The 7,712-nt window shown below is 45.3% G+C and overlaps 1 pseudogene across 1 annotated transcript; it reads left to right on the top strand.

Moving 5' to 3' along the window:
* Window positions 1-4,479: 4,479 nt before the first annotated feature.
* Window positions 4,480-5,022, top strand: LOC311595918 (large ribosomal subunit protein uL22-like; annotated as a pseudogene). The gene has a single exon. The product of its transcript is annotated as a large ribosomal subunit protein uL22-like (transcript).
* The last annotated feature ends 2,690 nt before the right edge of the window (window positions 5,023-7,712 follow it).

The raw sequence follows: 7,712 nt of genomic DNA, 5'->3' as shown, positions 1-7,712 counted from the left end.
ATTATTTTCCCCTTATTAAAAAAACAAAATAGGAAAGGTAAATTATTTTCTAAAATATTAATAGCTGTTAACAGATCTGAAACTAAAATCCAAGTTCAATGTCTTTCCTCATTCCCACTCTAACTTTTCTTTTAACCATTTACCTTTATTGATCATTTGGAGCCTTTCTACTTAAAAAAAAACTATGAGGCAGGCCTGATGGTGATATTCCTGAGATTTAAGAACATGCCCTTAAACTTTATGTCCCTCAGAGGCTTCTCCATCCCTCTTCTTGATGAGAATAGTCTTAGAAAGAAGATTTCTCTCCAAATCCTGCTTTTGATTCCAGGACGGGGGAGGGAGGGTTGGGTTAGGATTACTTTATCCGGTGTAGTCTGTGGGCTTTTGTTGTTCTTTTGTTTTTTGTTTGGTCTGGTTTGGGTTGGTTGGTTGTTGGTTGGTTCGTTTTGGGTTTTCAAGACAGGGTTTCTCTGTGTAGCCTTGGTCCTCCTGGACTCACTTTGTAGATCTCACAGAGATCACTTGCCTCTGCCTCCCGAGTCCTGGGATTGCAGAAGTGCGCCACCGTGCCCAGCTGTATCTTCGTGTCCTTAAACACATTGTTGAAATACAACATGAATGAGAATTACTCATTTGTAGCAATTAAAATGACTCTTCACATATAAAGGAAAGGCAGCTCCCGAGCCACAGCCCTCCACAGCAGCTCTTCCCCTGTTCTCACCCTCCCTGCTAACCTCTGTCCCCAGCTTTTGTTGTGCCAGCCGTTCTTGCTGGTCTTCTCTTCTCACAGCACAAAGGAGCTGGCTTGCTTTCTATTTTAGATTAAGGTAGATTTCCTTTGGGAGGAGAACGAGGGCAGAGGAGCTCTTGGCAGAGAGTGTCTGAGGGCCAGACACTCTTCAGCGCTAAATCAGGGCCTTTGAGGGTTTTGCTTCTTTGTGTGTCTTGAAATTGGTCCTTGGATACGGACCAGGTTGGTTTTGAACTCCAGTCTAAAGTGATCTTCCCACCTCAGTTTACCCAAGTAGCTTTGAGCATAGGTATAAATCACTGTGACAGCTAAAAGTGGTTACTTTTAAAAAATGATTTATTCAGGTTACATCCCACTTGTTATCCCCACGTGTGCATCTTCCCGTCACCCCCCTCTCTTATCCTATTCCCTTCCCTAGGCCTCCGTCAGAAGGGGACCTCGTCTCTTACCATATGACCACAGCTTCTCAGGTCTCATCCCGATAGCCTGCACCCCCTCCCTCTGTGTTCCCTCTGGGTCTCCCCATCAAGGGGAAGTGGTCAAAGTGGGGACACCATGGTTCATGCCAGAGGCCAACTCATCAGCAGCTTTTATCGGAGAATTCACATCCACCTAGCCACGTCTCTCTTGGCACTGCACTGTAACTGTGGTGATTTGGATATGAATGCCCCTCCCCTGTCCCTCCCCGCCCCCTCCCTCACCCCTCCCCGCCCCTCCCCTGCCCCTCCCCTGCCCCTCCCCTGCCCCTCACCGCCCCCCTACCCCTCCCCTACCCCTCCCCTGCCCCTCCCCTGCCTCTACCCCTGCCCCTCCCCTGCCCCTCCCCTGCCCCTCACCACCCCCCCATAGGCTTATACACTTGATTGTTTGGTCACCAGGGGGTGGCACTAGTTAAAAGGATTAGGAGGTGTGGCCTTGTTGCAGAAAGTGTGTCACTGAGGGTGGGGTTTGGGATTCCCAACATCTGTACCTTGCCCAGAGTACCCGCGCCCCCCATCTCTGCCAGTGGGTCAGGATGTAGCTCTCGGCTACTTCTCCAGCACCGTGTCTCACTGTGTGCCGCCCCAAGTGCTCCCCACAATAATGATGACGGACCAAACTTCTGAAACTGTAAGCAAGGCCTGAATTAAATGTCTTCTTTAATAAAAGCTGCCTTGGTCATGGTGTCCTTCACAGCAATGGAACACTGACAGAAGAGTATATCCTGTCAGGAAGCTGGTGCTGCGGCGACAGGCCTGGACGTGCTACTTGTTGGTAGAATGTGGACTTTGGGTTAGGAAAGCAACTGAACACATTAAGTGAGGCTTAATAGGCCATCCTACTAGGAGAATGGAAGACAGCGCTGAGGGTGATTTGAACTCTGAGGGTTCTGGCTCAGGAAGTTTCAGAAGAGAAGAATATTAGTAAAAGCTTAGAAACTATTCTTGTGATATTTTGGCAAATAATGGGGCTGCTTTTTGCATTGTCCAAAAAAATCTTACTGATACTGGATTGAAGAGTTTTGCATTAACAGTGTTGACAGAGATTTCAAGACATCATAGTATTGACTGTCACATTGGTTATTAGTGAGCACTCTTATGCAGGTCTATAAGGAAAAGAAGCAAGCAGGCCAAAGAAAAATACAAAACAAACAGAAAGAGAAAAACACAAACGAACAACACCCTGATGTGTAATGGAGCTAAGTCTTATGTTCAAGGTGATTGTAAAAATGTAAAGAAAAGCCTGCTGGTAAATAGAATAAAGTGAGTGGTGGCCTTGTGGCAAGATCCCACCCAGCTAACTTCCATCTTGTGAAAAAGAATTAAAGAAAAGCTTAAACAGCCAAGGAAACCACAGAAAAGAGAAAACTGATACAGATGTAATTGAACAAGGGGGCCAAGTTCCAGTCCCAGCGAGCTGAAGAACTGGGCAGCTTCAGATACATGGTTCTGGCTGTACAGTAAAGTGGATGTGGACTTTCCCTCTGGCTAAAGAAAGCTGCTGAGGCCAGGTTTGTATCAGGAGTGTCCCTGCGTGGAGGCCCGGAGAAGGAGTTGCCTGAAACTGTGAAGGTGGAGTCTGGATTGTGTTGGCGATCCCAGGATGTTGGAGATGCCAGAGTCATGGGAGAGCTGCAGCCCAAGAGGGGAAGTGTGTCACGGTCAGCAAAGCCGAGAGGAGTCAGCGATCTGAGGAGCACTTCGGCACAGACGTGGAGGTGCAGAGTCTGGAGTTGTCCAGCTGCTTTTCGGTCTTGCCTTGGCCCAGCATTTCCTCACGCAGCTTCTGCTTCCTTTTCTCCCGTCTGTAATGATGACGCACATCCTGTGCCATGATATGTTGCAAGTGGGTCATCTGTTTTTTAATTTGTATTTTACAGAGCACTACAGTTAAGACATTGCCTTGATTTTCAGAAGAGACTTTGAGTTTTGTACTTATAAGCAGTATTGAGGCTGTTATACACTATGGGAACTTTTAAAAAATTTATTATAATTTTATCAGATTACATCCTGATTGTTATCCCCTGTCTTGTATCAGATTACATTCTGATTGTTATCCCCTGGCTTGTGTCTTCCCATCCCCTTCCCCCCCCCCTTCTGCCCTATTCCCCTTCCCTAAACCTCTGACAGAAGGGACCTCCTCCCCTACCATCTGACCACAGCCTATCAGGTCTCATCTGAATAGCCTGCATCTCCTTCCTCTGCGTGACCTTCAGGCATCCCCACCAAGGGAAAGTGAGCAACTCGGGGGCACCCGAGTTCATGTCAGAGGGAGTCCCCGTGCCCCCCCATAACTGTGGAGAATGAGCTGTCCATTGGCTAGACTGAACAGGGGGTCTAGGTTTACTGCATGCATTGTCCTTAGTTGGTGCAACAGTTTGTGCAGGCCCCTGGGGGCCCAGATCTGTCAGCCTTGATGGTTTCCTTGTGGGGCTCCTGGACCCTCTGGGTCTTTCTATCCCCCCATTCTTCCGTACCACTCTCAGTGCTCCACATGGAGTCCAGCAGTGAGTCCCAGCACCTGTCCTGATCCTCTGCTGGGTGGAGTCTCTCAGAGGACATCTATGTTGGGCTAATATTTGCTTATAAGTGAGTATATACCATGCATGTCTTTCTGGGTCTGGGTTACCTCATTCAGGATGATTTTTTTCTAGTTCCATCCATTTGCCTGCAAATTTCAAAATTTCCTTGTTTTTAATAGCTGAGTAGTGTTCCATTGTGTACATATACCACAGTTTCTTTATTCATTCTTCGGTTGAGGGTCATCTAGGTTGTTTCCTGATTCTGAATATTATGAATAAAGCTGCTATAAACATAGTTGAACAAATGTCCTTGTTTTATGTTGGAGCATCTTTAGGGTATATGCCCAGGAGTGGTATAGCTGGGTCTTGAGGTAGAACTATTCCTAATTTTCTAAGAAAGAGACAGATTGATTTTCTTTCTTTCTTTTTTTTAAACCAAGGCAAGTTTTATTTGAGCCAGATTGATTTTCAAAGTGGTTGTACAAGTTTGCACTCCCACCGGCAATGGAGGAGTGTTCCCCTTTCTCCACATCCTCGCCAGCATGTGCTGTCACCTGAGTGTTTGATCTTAGCCATTCTGGTAGATGTTAATTGGGATCTCAGAGTTGTTTTGACTTTGCATTTCCCTGATAACTAAGGACAATGAGCGTTTCTTTAGGTATTTTTCAGCCATTCAATGTTCCTCTCTTGAGAAGTCTCTGTTGCTCTTCCTGTAAGCAGCCAGAGGTGACCTGCGAAGATGGTTCGCTACTCACATGACCCAGAAAACCCTACAAAATCATGCAAATCAAGAGGTTGAAATTTTCGTGTTCACTTTAAGAACACCTGGGAAACTGCCCAGGCCACCAAGGGTGTGCATATCTGAAAAGCCACCAAGTATCTGAAAGATGTCACTTTAAAGAAGCAATGTGTGCCGTTCAAGTGGTATAATGGTAGAGTCGGGAGGTGCGCCAAGGCCACACAGAGGGACTCAGGGTCGGTGGCCAAAAAAGGGTGCTAAATTTTTGCTGCACAAGTGCAGAGAGTAATGCTGAATGTAAGAGTTTAGATGTAGATTTTCTAGTCATTGAACACTTACAAGGCACCTACAATGTGCCAACGAACTTACAGAGCCCATGGCCAGATTAATCCACACATGAGCTCCCCCTGCCACATCGAGATGGTCCTCACTGAAAAGGAGCAGATTGTTCCAAAGCCAGAGGAGGAGGTGGCACAGAAGAAAAAGATATCCCAGAAGAAAGAGAAACAAAAACTGATGGCACGGGAATAAATTCAGCATAAAATAAATACAGATAAAAGTAAAAGTTTTAAAAAATTCTCTGTTCAGCTCTATTTGGTTTGGTGTTGTTTAATTTCTTGAGGTCTTTATATGTTTTAGATATTAGTCCTTTGTCAGATGTAGGATTGGTGAAGGTCTTCTCCCAGTCTGTAAGCTGTCATTTTGCTCTGTTGACAGCGTCCTTTGCCTTACAGAAGGTTTTCAGTTTCATGAGGTCCCATTTATTAACTGTTGATCTTGTAGCCTGAGTTACTGGTGTTCTGTTCAGGAAGTTGTCTCCTCTGCCAATGAGTTCAAGGCTCTTCCTACTATGGGGATTTTTGAAATTGGAATAGATGATTTTGCATTATGATATGGCTACAAGGCTATGAGGGCCAGGGAGTGAAATATGGTGGTTTAAATAAAAATTGCTCTCATCGGCTCATAGATTTGAATGCTGGGTCACCAGAGAGTGGCACTATTTGAAAGGATTAGGAGGTGCAGCCTTGTTGGAGGAAGCGTGTCACTAATGGGTGGGCTTCAAGCTTTCAAAGGCCCATTGCAAAGAGCAGAGTCTGCCTCTTGGCTGGGAATCAGGATGAGACTCTCAGCTGCTATCTCAGCACCGTTTATGCCGGTGTCTCACTGTGCTTCCTGCCATGCTGATAATGTACTAAGCCTCTATAACTGTACGCACGTCCTCAGCTGGGTTTTCTTTTTGATGTGGTTTGGTTTGTTGTAGGAGTTGCCTTGGTCATGGTATGTCTTCACAGCCATAGAACCCTGACTAAGAGAGTCACCTAAGAGCCTTCTGTCCAATCAGTGAGTGGCCTAAGAGCCTTCTGTCCAATCAGTGAGTGGCCTAAGAGCCTCTGTCCAATCAGTGAGTGGCCTAAGAGCCTTCTGTCCAATCAGTGAGTCGCCTAAGAGCCTTCTGTCCAATCAGTGAGTCGCCTAAGAGCCTTTTGTCCAATCAGTGAGTGGCCTAAGAGGCTTCTGTCCAACACTCCTTCTTTTCTACATTATTAAGATGGCCTTCTCCTGTAGCAGAATCATTTTCCTATCTAATTCCATCTTGGTATTTATTAGGAGTAGATCCAAGCAACCACGTGATACAGAGAGTGGCCTGAGAAACTGTGAGAAAAAATAGGGGTTTAAGATTGGCTCACTTCATATGGTGGGGGAGGAGGGCCCCTTTCATCACAGACCTGGGGGAGGGGAATAGGGTGAAAGAGGGAGGGAGTGGGGAATGGGAAGATACAAGTGAGGGGATAACAATTGAGATGTAATCTTAATAAACTACTTAAATAAAAATTTTAAAAAGCAAAAACTAACAACAACAAAAAGATTGCCTCACTAACTAAATAATAGATTGATTTAGTACCAACTTATATGGTAGATTGGACATAGTCCTTGTTCAGAAGAGTAAATGTTTAGCAGATATTACTTGGGAAAATATCACTTTGGGAAGAACAATTATTTAGGGGAATTTTGAAAGACAATAAAGTAACTACAGCATGGCTATGGTGGCACACACCTGTAATCACATCATTTGCCATGTGGAGGCGGGAAGATCAGGCATTCAAGGTAAACCTTGGGTACAAGTCAAGATCAGCCTGGACTGCACATAAACCTGTTACAAAAGTAAATAAACTTTTAAAAAAGATTTACTTATTTATTATTATGTATATAGTGTTTTGATTGCATGTACACCTGTACACCAGAGGAAGGCACCATATCTCATTATGGATGGTTGTGAGTCACCATGTGGTTGCTGGGAATTGAACTCAGGACCTCTGGGAGAACAGACAGTGCTCTTAACCTCTGAGTCATCTCTCCAGCCCATAAATAAATAAATTTTAAAACACAAGCTGCTAAGTTGTGTTGATATTGAGCAGATAACGAAAACTTAGGAACTAACAAGTAGCTGAAAGGAACTCTCTAGATACTTTTACAAAAGCACTCTTACCTCTTATTAGGGAAAGGAAGACACAGGAGCAGCAGGCTGCCAGTCTAAGAAAAGACGCAGACCTCCAGAGATGTTTGAGTGATCATCATAGGCAGTAAGGTCAAGGGTCCTAGTCGGGGTAAAATTGGAATATTAAAAAACAAGGCAGACAGAGGCAGGATGATCTCTGTGAGTCTGAGGACAGCCTGGTTCTACAAAGTGAGTCCAAGACAGCCAGGGATATGCAGAGAAACCATGTCTTGAAAACCAAAACCAATCAAACAAACAAGAGAGGACCATCTAGATGGCTTCTTCCTCGAGACAATGGCTACACAGAGCCCATCTCTGTAAGAGGACGCTCTTTTATTTGTGCAGGGGAAGCTGCTGTCTGCTCCCAAAGAGATGCTGCCCTCAGGACCGGCCATTTCAATCTCTCTTAGGTATCCAGCCCCAGGCTGCTAGGAAAAGATTCTATACAAGGAAGTTGTAAGAGCCAGCTCTCTTTCTTGTTCTTTACAAAGCCAAGGGAGAAACTCTGGGATTCACAACTTAAAGGTGTTTATATCAGGATGTGGGGAGATAGCTGTGGGGGACACATCTGCTGGGCAGGCAATGGAAGACGGGAATGTGGGTCCCAGCACCCATGTAAAACCTGGTCCAACTATAACCCAAACCCTGAAGAGGGTGGAGACAGGAGGATCACTGGAGTTTGCTGCCTACCAGAATAGCTCTAGGTTCAGAAAGAGACCTTATC

The sequence above is a fragment of the Acomys minous genome (assembly GCF_964271855.1).
Source record: "Acomys minous genome assembly, chromosome: 4".
In the NCBI taxonomy this organism is placed as follows: domain Eukaryota; kingdom Metazoa; phylum Chordata; class Mammalia; order Rodentia; family Muridae; genus Acomys; species Acomys minous.
The sequence above is the reverse complement of the archived record's forward strand: the minus strand, read 5'-3'. Positions and strand labels throughout refer to the sequence as shown.